Genomic DNA, 13023 nt, shown 5'->3' on the forward strand with positions numbered 1-13023 from the left:
TATGTACCTGAACACTGGTGTACAGCAACAGTGGTCCCACTCCACAAAGGGGGTACCTCTACAGACCCTGGGAACTACCGCCCCATAAGCTTAACCAGCCTGGTCTGCAAAGCTATGGAAAGAATCATTATGGAACTCATAAACAGAGACATTGGGGACCTACAAACTCTTGACCCCACCCAGTTCGGCTTTGTAAAGGGCAGATCCTGCCTTTTGAACCTGGTTGACTTTTTCGAAATAGTCACTAGAGCCATTGATGAGGGCAAAGCAGTCCATACAGCCTACCTGGACTTGGCTAAGGCCTTTGACACAATACCCCACTCAGGCATCATAGATAAGCTCAACAGCTTAAATGTAAACCCTTATGTCACTAGATGGGTTGCAAACTGGCTAAAGGACAGAACCCATAAAGTTAAAATCGCTGGAGCAACGTCAGGCTCAAAGCCAGTCACAAGTGGTGTCCCACAGGGATCTGTCCCAGAACCCCTCTTGTTCGGCATTTATTTCTCAGATGTTAAAGCAAACATGGGAGGGTTGTGGCTGACAAAGTTCGCAGATGACTGCAAACTAGGCGCCATAGTCGACACACCAGCAGACACATACATCCTACAAAAAGGCCTCACAGAAATGGACAACTGGTGCCGGAGTCATGGCCTTAAACTAAATGCCAAAAAATGTATAGTCATCCCCTTTGGGAAAAACAAAGTACCCACAAATTATCACATAGACAGCAACCCACTGAGTACGGAAAAAGTAATCAGAGACCTAGGGACCCAAGTCGACAGCGACCTCTCATTTGACACCCACGTTGCCAAAGTGGTTAGAAAGACATTCTACCTTGCACACCTTATCATGAAGGGATTCACATCCAGATCCAAGGATGTCATTGTACCCCTATACTCCTCCCTCATCAGACCCATGATTGAGTACAATGCCCCATTTGGTATGTACCTCACCCGGCATTTGCAACAGCTGGAGAGACCACAAAAGTACCTCACCAAGAGGATCAAGGGTCTCCAACATATGTCTTATTCTGCCAGACTAAAGAAACTCCAGCTCTATTCAGTAGCATACCGCCTGCTCAGAGGTGATCTCTGCTTGACGTACAAGGCCATGTCCAATCAGGAACTGATGGACATGCTCCACCTCAAAAAATCCAAATCCATCAGAACCACGAGAGCTAAAGACTTAAACCTCGACACAAGTATGAATAGGACATGCTGGAGGGATAGATTCATAACCCAGAGGCTTCCCATGCTCTGGAACAAGATCCCAGTTCATGTTAGGCAGAGCCCCTCACTGACTCTCTTCAAAAGAAATCTTGATGAGTGGATGGGAGATCGTAAGTTTACCCCAGGGGTCACATCTGTGTCACTACTAGACAGGGGCACAGTAAACTAATTCTATTATATAAGGGGACCTTCACTGTGTCACTACTAGACAGAGGCACAGTATTCTAAATCTATTCTGTGCATTTTTGTACCATTTCATGGGGTGGCGAAAACCACATCACTATGGCTAGGCTTACAAATGCCCCAGGGCAGATAGCCTAGTACTAAACTATGAAACTATGTAGGCGCGGTTGGGCAGTGGGCAGCATGAGGGGAAGAACATTACAGTACACGATAACCTAAAAGTGCAATTTGATTCTTGAGCTACGAGATCAAGATGTATGCTGACATGTTGCTGCATAAATGAAGTTGACATGCTACTTACAAGTCCCAACAGAGTTGTTTGGCTGAGCCTAATAGGCTGCAGTCTGCCTCAGGAGGCTGATGGGTGGTGACGTCAACCACAACTGTAAAGTTTTACAAAAACAAAATTAAAAAAAAAAAAATAGAAAAAAAAAAATCGGAAATTGATGGGGCCACTCAGGAATTTGTGGCAGCCTATTATTTTGACCTCAAAACCGGTGAATACCGAGGAATTTGGTATGGTTAAGAGGTATGTATGTTTTTGCAGCTGGGAAGTCCACAGCTGTTCAACAGTGGGGGAAAAGTGAAAAACTTGCACAATACAAGTGAATGCAGTTTCTAATAAACCGCAAGTCAGTCACACTGGAGCAGCTCCCATACACTTCACTCAGAGTGTGGAAACACCACAACCAACAAAATTACACAGACATTATTGCACAAATTCATTCCCTCTAACCAGGCAAATCAAAATTCACATTGCTTCTTCACAGCACAATTCCACATAATACCAAGTCACATATTTCTAATAAAACCGTAAAATATTACATCTTTGTTTCGGACCCTACATTCAGGTATTACAGTGTAAACCATAAAATATTACATGTTTGTTTCAGATCCTCCATCCAGGTATTACAGTGCAACTGAAGGGGCTTTACAATCTTGCTATTCTTCAGCGGAACAATAAAACTGGCACTGATGGTGTAAATCTCTTTTGCCACAAGAATCCTTAAAGTCCTGGTGCAAGAGTCCTTGAAAAATGGTCAGCTATTACAGAATCACCTAAAACTGATCTCTATCAAACTCTGTGAAATCAGTAACTGCAACCCATAAAGTACAACAGGTTAAGGGATGCACAGCATTACAAAATATTAAGCAAGTGATTTCCCAGCTGTGTGTGTAAAGGATTTGGATGCAGTGTCTTATGAATGGTAAAATGCTGAAAGGGCTAGCAGCAATCTTACTGCTCTACTCTTCTGACAAATAAGATACAAGGGAAACTAAAGAAAACTGAAACAAAAAATATGGCTTTACTGCAAACCAAGTGCAAAGTAACAAAAACATTTTCAGCTTCGCTGAATTTTAGTAAACAGTAAAAAGATTATAATTTTTTAAAGTACGTTTTCTTACTGATGCTTCAACACTAGAACTACTCAAGACATGCACATTAATGTGCCTTCTAGAGTAGACTGTTCTACATATGCATAAACCCACGCTTTTCAGTAAATTATACAGTGCTCAGCTCAGACTGATAAGGATTAATAAGAGTTTGTTATATGAACTGAAAACAAGCAACATCCATCACATTCCCAAGAAGAAGGACATGTTATCATAAGCAGCTTGGCACTTACTTGTTTCATAGTGTCTTTATATGTGCCTGTGCTTGTGTGAGTTTTCGCAGTCTTTACTCAGCAGCACATTAGGTATTGCTGTATAAACAGTGAAATAAAATCTTCTGTAAATTTAAAGAATTTTCATCCAGCATATGGCAACATTAACTGCCCTTTTCCTTGTTTAAGTTGTGCATTACACTAATACTACACTACTAAGAGTCAGGAATTTGATCTACACCGTAGCTAATTCTAAGACTGACAAAAATGAATCCATTTTAATTAAATTATGGCCAGAGTTGCATGGTAATGAGCGTTATTACACTAATAAGTGCAGAAGGTTATATTCCTAAATGACAGGGCAAATTATATTAAATCACAATCAGATTAATGCTACTGTGTTATAGCTGGCTTTATTAAAGGATGACTTCAAAATACAGAACTAAAAAAGGGAGAAACAGAAATGAAAATGTCATCTGAGCATCTAAAAAAATATGTAATACATCTTGTCCTCTGACTATTAAGGAAGAAAATGTAAAGCCTGCCGCATTGCTTCACACTGGGAATAGTGAGACTGAAGGGAGTTAATGAACTGGAAGCATTTCTGCCATGTGTTACACTGTTATTGCCTTCGAACCCTACAGCGGTCATTCAATGTGAGATGCAGACAGCAACTGTATTTATGGCCAAACTGCCATTTACAGAAATCCCTGTGCTTGAGATGTGGGTGTTTCTTTATGCTCAAAAGCAGATAACTAATTTAAATACTACCACAGCAGTGCTTCTAGGCTAGCGTCACAGGAACAATACATTGTAAACCACAATCTCCTATGAAGCAACATTAAATCGCTGCTATACACAACACAGCCTGCAATTTATAAAAGAAACTAAAATACACCTTAATTACAAAAAAATCCATCTAATCAGTACAATAAACTCATTCTACTACTAAGCAACATAAAAAATAATGCATGTTTTAGTTTTAGCACAGCGAGTACTTTCATCAAAATTACTACTAATGATTCTGACAGCACATACTGTGAAATGTCTAGCTTAACAATAAGCTACCACAGCTTTTTTGTACTACCTTTTGCTCCCAACTTAAGAAGCGATATGAACACATCTGCCTCTGCTCAGCTGCAGTAAGAATACAATGGGAACAAGAAAATAGCAGATATTAACATAACAAATTACATGTGCTTGCATGTCAAAGCTCTTGAAAGCGATGAGAGACTTGTAATGAGGTACCTGTGATCACAATCTGGCAGCTATTTTTCACATCAGCACCTACACACAACCCTGTCAACTGTATGAGCCAGTCTGGCTGTACAGAGAATTCCAGGAGAGACACTGAGGAAGCTCCTCAGTTTTGCAATAAAACAAATTTCAACCTTGAGATACTGATCATTTCAAGCAACCCACCACAAAAGGTTAGCTTACTTACATGTTTAAAGAAATATGTCAAGATACACAAACAAGTAACAGGTACTAAACGTCTGGAAAGGTGCATTGGTTATTTTCATTAAGACATTTATGGTTCACAGTATAAGAGCAGTCCAGCCTCAGCTTTGCATTTAGCTGAGATAAAAGCTTACCCTAACTTGACATCTTTACTTGTACATGTTCAGCTTTTGTTGTAAACATGGAAGCACAATACCTGCAACTTAAACACACTGCAACATTTTCTCAGCAAATGCCAGCATAGTTTCTGGAGGAAAAACACTACTGCTCATCTGCCTTCTCTTCCAAACAACATAAGATGAGAATGTGGTCTTCACAGACCTTACAAAAAGCCTATTATGTCATGTAAATACCAAAAGCTTTTGCAGGAGCTTGTTCCAACTATCATTAAAAACTGCTTTCAAACACTACTTACTTAAAAGACAGGCTTCTTACTCCTCTGCAACTAGAACTGATTTAAGTGAATCATGTGTAAATTAATGAATGAAGGCATGAACACTTGAAAGATCACCCAGAAAACAAGCAGACCACTTGCTACCACATCCTCCAACAATAATGCATGGTATGCCCAAGAATCCATCTGATTTCCACTTCTCTTTAACTTTGTCAGCACAATAGCCTTTTGAATTGCTAATATGAGAACCCTTTCAGACACTAACAATGTGGTAATACAGTGTTCTGACCACACTGACGACTCATTAAAAAGACCTTAACCACTGGTTTAATCAAAAAAGTGCCACTATAATCATTACTACAAAAAAACTCAAGACACGGATTACTGGAACCTCTAAATGCTTAGCTAGAAAGCCTGCAAATCAATCTACAACTACTACTCCAATTAGAGGCACATACAATACTGTAACACACTTCAAAGTACTCTGGTTGTGACTTGCTTGTTCATAGATCTTTGCTGTTCACATATAAACTACTCTAAAATAAGGTGTGTAGATCAGACTGCTCAAGATCTACTATGCCATGTCTAGCTTGAAAAGGAAGCCAAATTTCCTTTAGGATAAAACAACAGTCTTGCCACAGTACTCAGACTCAAGAGATGGGGCACCAGCTAAATCAAACCATCCTAACTAGTGACAGAAGGAACTGGAAGTCTGAGAGCCAAAGTGCCAGACTGACTAGGCCCTAGTTCAAAGCAAAAAATTACATTAACGTGACAAGATGTGTGTTACTTTTTTTCCTCCTTAAGACAAGCATTCTAGTCTCTTCTAATCAGCTGCCCTTACCTCTAATACGTATTAAGTTACAAATGTACTGCTAACCATACTCCCTCTAGGATGCAAAAGTATTAAATACATAAACATTTGTTAGTATGTTGTTCTTTGTTGCACAGCTCCTGCTAAAAGGCAGATTTCTAAATAACACTAAAAAGTTTAGAAAGACACTGTTTTCTAAGAAAGCTAAGAACAAATGTTCCTGCTTTGATCAAAAAACTGCACCTCCCTAAATGAGTTGGGTTGCTTCCTGATAAGCAGAACCTCTCCTTAAAATATACAAGCTCAGTGCAAAGTTCCTCAGTAAGAATGCAGAAGAAATGTTTATCAGGGAATTCAAAGACAACTTTACAAGGATGCATCTATGTAAAAGTTCACAAATATCTTTTGAGCATATACATTTCTAATTGGTATGAGCACAGAATGTCACAATGAGACAGTTTTAGCAATAATGATCCAGATGGTTTTCTCTGTATTAAAGCTCAAGCACTTGCTGACAATTTGCTGCTAACCTGTATAATTTCTACCCTTTGCAGTTTGTTTGCTTCAACATACATGTAGATATGTAATCTATAGTAATTGCTGCTAACAGGAAAACATCTGTTTGCATCTAAGGGCTCTGGTGTTAACGCAGGCATTGCTTTTAAATTATTCCTTTGAAGCTATTTGATGCAGTTCTACTAAATAGGAATGCTATTAGTGGACACTATGTATCAAAGTACAATAGTTGTGCATGTCTTGCAACTGCTAATCTAAAACAGGAGATTATAAACTTCTGAGTTATATGCCTGTCATTTGCTTAGTAGCACTACAGCTAGGGTAAGGGCAAAGGGGGCAAATGCCTGGGTGCTAGGTGTTAGGAGACACGACTGGCACCTCAGAAGAGTTGCAGACTGGTCATGAGTGCATTACCAGCTTTCATTTAAGCAGCCACTGCTGATGTCTTGTTTTTATTGTTGTTGTTTGTCTTTTCGGTTTTTCCCGATTAGGGGTCGCAACAGCGGAACTCCTGTCCGCTAATGATTGGCAGTCGATTTTTATGGTGCCGAGTTGCCAGCCCGACGCCCAACCTTCAGCGAAGGCACACCCATTCATGCATGTCTTTCGAACACCAGTCGACTACAGGGAGGACATGCAGACTCCACACAGAAGGCACTCCAGCCGAAAATCGAACAGGAGAACCTCTTGCTGTGAGGCAACAACGCTACTGCTGTAACACCGCAGCCACTGATGATGTCTCATCTGCCTAAATTAACATTTCTAGATGTTAGAATCTGCAGGGAGGAGCTAGTGGAATATCCTTCCTACAGCTCTGCATCTTTGAAGAAACTTTTTTTCCTTTCTAGTCCTCAATTTTGGCTTAGGATTGCCAGATTGGGAATTGCCCAGGATGCCAAACGAGCTAGCTATGTCATTGCTGCTGAGAGTTTGCAAATATTCTAGATGGAAAGCACAATGACTAGAAATCTGATAAAATGGAATCGATTCTAGTAACCTTATGAATTAAGATGCATCGAATTTTTGCACTGATAAAATGCTTTTTTTTCTCACAAACTGCTATACCGTGTTACATGTTTATCTGGCATTCATTTCACTGACAAATATGACACTTTTTCTGTTTTGTGTTTTTTTAATACACTGAACGTTAATTTTACTGAAAGTTCATTTTTTTGAAAAGAGGTGAGTGTGTTTGTAAAGTGTTTGTGGGTAAAGTAAGGGGATAGCTTTGGTGTTGTGCATTTAAATATATGTATTTCCTTTTGTCTACTGTAGCGGTACTGTTAAGGAAAAAAGAAGTTATGTCTTACCATAACATTTCATCTGGGTTGTTGATCTTCTTCTAGTCATCACCGATGGGTTCGTTTCCGAATCCTCGGAACCGAGTCAGCCTAATACCAAGCTAGTGTACGCAAAAAACTCTCGAGCTAAGCTGCTACCTGCAATGCCCTTCTCCCAGTTACCTCAGATCGAGTTTGCATGCAACATATAGAAGAAAACAGAAAAACAGAGGCCATTTCTGTGCAGAAACCCTGAAACATCACAAGGACCCAGAAGATCCACCAGGAGATTTTGGTGGGGGATGGTGGGAGGGTGTCATGACTGGAAGAAGATCAACAACTCAGATGGAACATTATAGTAAGACATAACCTCTTTATCTGAAGTTGTTAATCTTCTTCCTATTCATCACTGATGGGACAGAATCCCAAGCTACTTGGAGAACCTGGGTGGTCCTTATGGAAGAACATACCTGAGAACCATTGAGCTGAAGGCCGCTCTTTCCCTGGAGACCAAATCCAATTTGTAATGCTTGATGAAGGTATGGGGTTTAGCCCAAATGGCTGCTGCACAAATGTCATCCATGGACTCCCTGGAGTGAAAGGCAACCAAAGTTGCGATGGTTCTCGTTGAATGAGCTTTGATTTGAACAGGTTTAGATTCATTCTCTAGGGAGTATGAAAAGGTAATACAATCTCTGAGCCATTTTGATAAAGTAACTTTTGAGACAGCACATCCCATTCTTGGGCCAGAAAAGAAAATGAAACGTTGGTCCGACTTGTGGAAGGACTTAGTCCTGTTCAAGTAGAAACGTAGTTGTCTATGTACGTCCAAATGAATGTAGGCAGTATTCTCCCTTCTTGGAATAAACTGGGAAAAACACAGGCAGCTCAATGGACTGGTTAATAGAGAAGTCGGAAACCACTTTGGGGAGAAAGGAAAGGTTAGTACGAAGGGATACTCTGTCCTTATGCAAGATTAGATACTGGCTCTTGGTGCATAAGGCTTGTAACTCAGATATCCGTCTGGCTAATGTGACCACTACCAAAAACAAAGATTTCCATGACAGGAATTTTAGATCACATGTCACAGCAGGCACAAAGGGGGTAGAGAGAGAGAGACTGTAGAACCCGAGAGAGGTTTCATGTCTCAACAGGCTGCCTGATAGGAGGTTTGCTATGGAAAACTCCCTTGAGAAAGGTCTTGCAAAGTCGGGTGGAGATAAGAGGGACGCCAACCGAACTGTTGTGGAAATTGGAAATAGCTGCTAAATGGACTTGAATAGTAGAAGCTGATGCCCCATTGTCAAACAACTCAGAAAGATACTGGAGTATAGCAGCTGTAGGAGTTGAAAAAGGATCTAGCATCTGATTATTAGCCCAGACAGCAAATTTTTTCCACTTGTCTCTGTAGAGTTTTCTGGTCGATGGTTTATAGGAGGCCAGAATAATATTGCGAACAGGTGAGGAGAGGGCTTCCTGCCTGATGATTAATGGAAGTGGAGAAACCAAGCTGTCAGCTTGAGAGTGGACAGATTTGGGGGTGAGATATCAGGTCCTGACGAGTGTCCAGGATCCAAGGAGGTTGTAATAGGTGAGGTCAGAAGAAGGGAAACCACACTTGCCGAGGCCAGAAAGGGGCAATGAAGATTACTTTGCATCTCAACTGGATTGCTTTCCTTAGAAATAGGGGTATCAAAGGTATCGGAGGATAAGCATAGAGGAGACCTGCGGGACAATCATGAGTCAAAGCGTCTCTCGGTGATTCCCCGTCTGGGGGAAAGAGGGCAAAGTAGATGCTGCATTTCTTGTCTGAAGGGGAAGCAAAAAGATTGTAGCAAGGCTGGCCCCCAACAGCTGAAGATTTCTGCCTTCACATTGGATATCCACTGGGACAAAAGGAGCCACTGTAATAGTCTCATATGCAATCTTGCCAGGGGGACAATCGGGATGGCTGCCCCCATAGACTCCAGAGCCTGTAGAACTTCCCTTGCAGACACCTTCCTTGAACAGAGTATCACTTGTACTTGTAATCTTAATCTCTGAAGTCTGCGAGGAGGGAGAGAAAGAGACTTGGCTTGTTTGAGTGTTGAATACTGTTCCTATAAATTGCAATTGGTGGGTAGGATGAAGGTTGGATTTTTCCCAGTGTATTGTGATGCCTAGAAACTCCACCAGTGCCAGAGTGTAGCGGAGGGCCATGACCAGTAGGCGCTTGGTGGGGTCAGAGAGGAGCTAATCGCCTAGATACAGAAACACCTGGAATCCCTGAAATCTCAGATGAGCTGTTACCACTGATGAGCAATTCGTGAACACTCTGGGGGCCGTCGAGAGACCGAATGGCAGGGCTCTGAATTGGTAATGATTGGCTCCCAGCCAGAAGCGAAGGAGACACCTGGAGTGCTTGTCCATTTTGATGTGGTAATACGCATCCCATAGATCTATCGAGCACATCCACCCGAAGAAATAAGAATGGATTGTATCGTAACCATGCAGAATTTGGTCTGAACTACTGATTTGTTTAGTTGGCTGAGATTCAAAATGGGTCTCCAGTCCCCGGTCTTCTTTGGCACCAAAAAGAATCTCGAGTAGAATCCGGATCCGCACTGGTCTGGGGGGGACTTGTTGGATGACTCATTTTTTACACAGCTTTCTTACTTCTGAAGCTGCTTCTTCCCTTTGACATGGTGGAACATCGGGAAGGCATTTTGGAGGTCTTGGGTAAGAGATTAGAGGGATGTAATAACCTCTGGAAATTATTCTCTGCACCCACTGATCCTTTGCAATAGAGTGCCAGGCAGCTTGGTGCAGAGAAAAACGAGCCCTGACTGCTTCCAGAGGAAAGCAATCGGGCAGCGCTTCAGGAGCATTGATAAGGTCGTCCGGAGAAAAAATCCCTGGAGTCCTGATTTCGGGGACCCCCCTCTGCCCCTAAAGGGGCATCTTCCATTATTGGAATCCCCTCTGCCTCTGGGGGAATTCCTCACCACATGCACTATGGAAAGGGCCTTGAGATTTTTTGTGCCACATCTTTCCCTCCTCTGGTTCCTTGAGAAAGAGAGCTGAGGTTTGGAAAAACAAAGACCAATGGCAGACAGGGTTTTTCCATCCTGCTCGCACCTGGCTAATGTGTCCTTCACTTTAGAACTGAACAAAGCAGATGGTTCGATAGGGCCATTCAAGAAGGAAGACTTGAAGGAGTCCGCAAGATCACAAATGCATCCAGGCATGGCTTCTCATAACTACACCTGCACCTGCAGCTCTAGCTGCCCCTTCAGTTGTGTGGGACAGCAACTTCATGGATGAGTTGGAGATCGACTCTAAGGTAGCAAGCTGAGAAGCAACTTTATCGCGTGTCCCATCAGAAACTTGACCCGCGAGGGTTCCAGAGAGTTCAGAGATGAGATCTCTTTGGAGTTTCGTAAAATGTGCCAAATAATTCAGAGACCTGACAGCAAGGGTCGCTGAAGCAAAAACTCGCTTCCCGAATCTGTCCACTGCCTGGGACTCTCTGTTGGGTGGATGGCCAGTAGGACTTTCCTCCACAAGGTCCTTTTTTGTGGCAGCTGCCACCACCATAGTGTCTACTGGGAAGCCTCAAGACCAATGCGTCTGTCCCTTTGGAGGGAAAGTATCTTGTCTGGTCTCTGGGGAATGGTCTCAACAGTATCAGGGTTCTTCCATGCCCGCTGAACTAACTCATCGGCGGGAGGGGTCACCCAAGAAGTAGAGGGTCGAGAGCGGAAGGCCTGCAGGAATATGGATTCCTCCGAGGAAGGGTTGGAGGGCTTCCAGTCACCCCTCTGCCTCAAAATTTCCAGGATGTCTCCAAAGGAGACATTGTCAGGGGGTGACCATAGGGACCCTTCCCCGTCATCGTAGTCTGTATCCTCAGTGAGGGACTCCTCCGGGGAGTCCATGTGTTTCCTCTTACACGTCCGTTTCCGAGGTGGTTCTTCAGTGGGAGCATCTGAAGAAGACTAAGAAGGAGGTTACCTTGTACAGGGATTTCCTGAGGCTTGTGCTCTCGGTGTCCTGTGATAGCTGCAGCTCAGGAGAAGGAAGGGGAAGGTCCAACAAAGGAGGAGTGCTTCCCGAAGCAAGCACCCTCTCCATCACCCGGAAGGCAGGCCTGCCCGAAGAGGAATGGGAGCCCGGAACCGAGGAAGACAATCTCGGAACTGGAGTCGCACCTCGCTCTGCGTGGCCCGCTCCCGGGGACGGAGCCTCAAGATCCGAAGACAGAACCGATGAAACAACTGAAACCGTACCTGGAGCCGGGGGTTCTACCCCTCAAGCATGAGATTGAGGAGGGGGTGGTTCTGAAGGAACCGAAACCCAAAAGGGCCTTGGAGCCTCAGAGAAGGTCACTGTCAGCACTGAGGAGAGGATTCCCCCCCAAAGACATCAGAGCTATGGGCCTCGGAACCGAAGGGTCCAAGGGAGGAGAATAAGTGGGAGTTGAGGGGGCAATGGACCCAAAACCCGGAGTGGGATGGGTTTTAGGAAAATCTGTAATCCCTCTGGCTGTCAGCAGCTGATTGAACAGGTGCACCACATCCAATTCAGAGAGACTCCTGGTGGACCTACCGACACCCCTGAGGGGGAGTCAGGTCGGTCCAAAAAGGGGCTAAAGGCTTGTCCTGAAAACGGATCCAAAGACGGGGAGTACTGGGTCCGTGGTGTAGGAAAAGTTGGCACCGTGGATTCCAGTTTCGAAACAGACAAAAGGGGGACTATAGTTGTCAAGAAAGGGCTCAGAGCCAAGGGAATAGCTGAAGTGGAAGTCATTATCAGCTCCGAAGAAGTGGTCGGTACTGATCTCAGAACAGAGATGGGCGACATTGGTGCCGAGGTAATAGCAGGCAATAAGGCTGGAGCTTAAGTCACACTTGGAACCGTAGCAGTCAATGCCGAGGGCGGCGCTAATGTGGAAGTCATCGAGATATCTGCAGAGACCACTGGAGTAGAACTCGGAACCGAGGTGGTCGGAGCCGAGGAGGCGGTCTTGTACTCCGTGAAAGACTTGTAGGCCTTATGCTTATGAGGCTTGCCCTTATCACCAGCCGGTAAAGAGGGGTCAGAATAAGGACTTTTTTTATCCTTAGATGGAGGGGTTGAGACCTTCGAAACAGAAAGAGTCTCAGAAAAGGGTGAAGAAAGCAGGCCTTTCAAAATAAGTTTATTTTTCCTTTCATTCAGCATCCGCTGACTGAAACTGACACACAAATCTGACAGGGAGGTTTCACAGATAAGTGGGAAACCCTCAGACAATATACACAATCATCATGCAGGTTGCTATTGGGGAGTTTACCATTGCAGGAAGTGCAATGCTTAAAGCCCGAAGTCCTTTTCTTTTCAGACGTACTAAGTATATTGATTCAACAATCCAAAAAAAGAATAGAGAAAGGAAGGAAAAGAGAAAAATACCAATAATGGTATTAAGAATTCCACAAGGATAAAGAAGGGTGTTTACCAACAATGGTAAAAAGAGGAGATAAGATATAGAAGAGTTTTTAGAAGAAAAAACTTACAAAAT

At 43.2% G+C, this 13023-nt stretch overlaps 1 protein-coding gene across 4 annotated transcripts in view; it reads right to left on the reverse strand.

The window, feature by feature from the left end:
• The window catches only part of PAK5 (p21 (RAC1) activated kinase 5), a 2555323-nt gene that overhangs the window by 330842 nt on the left and 2211458 nt on the right, over positions 1-13023 (reverse strand). The window lies entirely within an intron of this gene.

Source organism: Protopterus annectens, chromosome 1.part2 (genome assembly GCF_019279795.1).
Source record: "Protopterus annectens isolate FY-2018-M chromosome 1.part2, PAN1.0, whole genome shotgun sequence".
Lineage (NCBI taxonomy): Eukaryota > Metazoa > Chordata > Ceratodontiformes > Protopteridae > Protopterus > Protopterus annectens.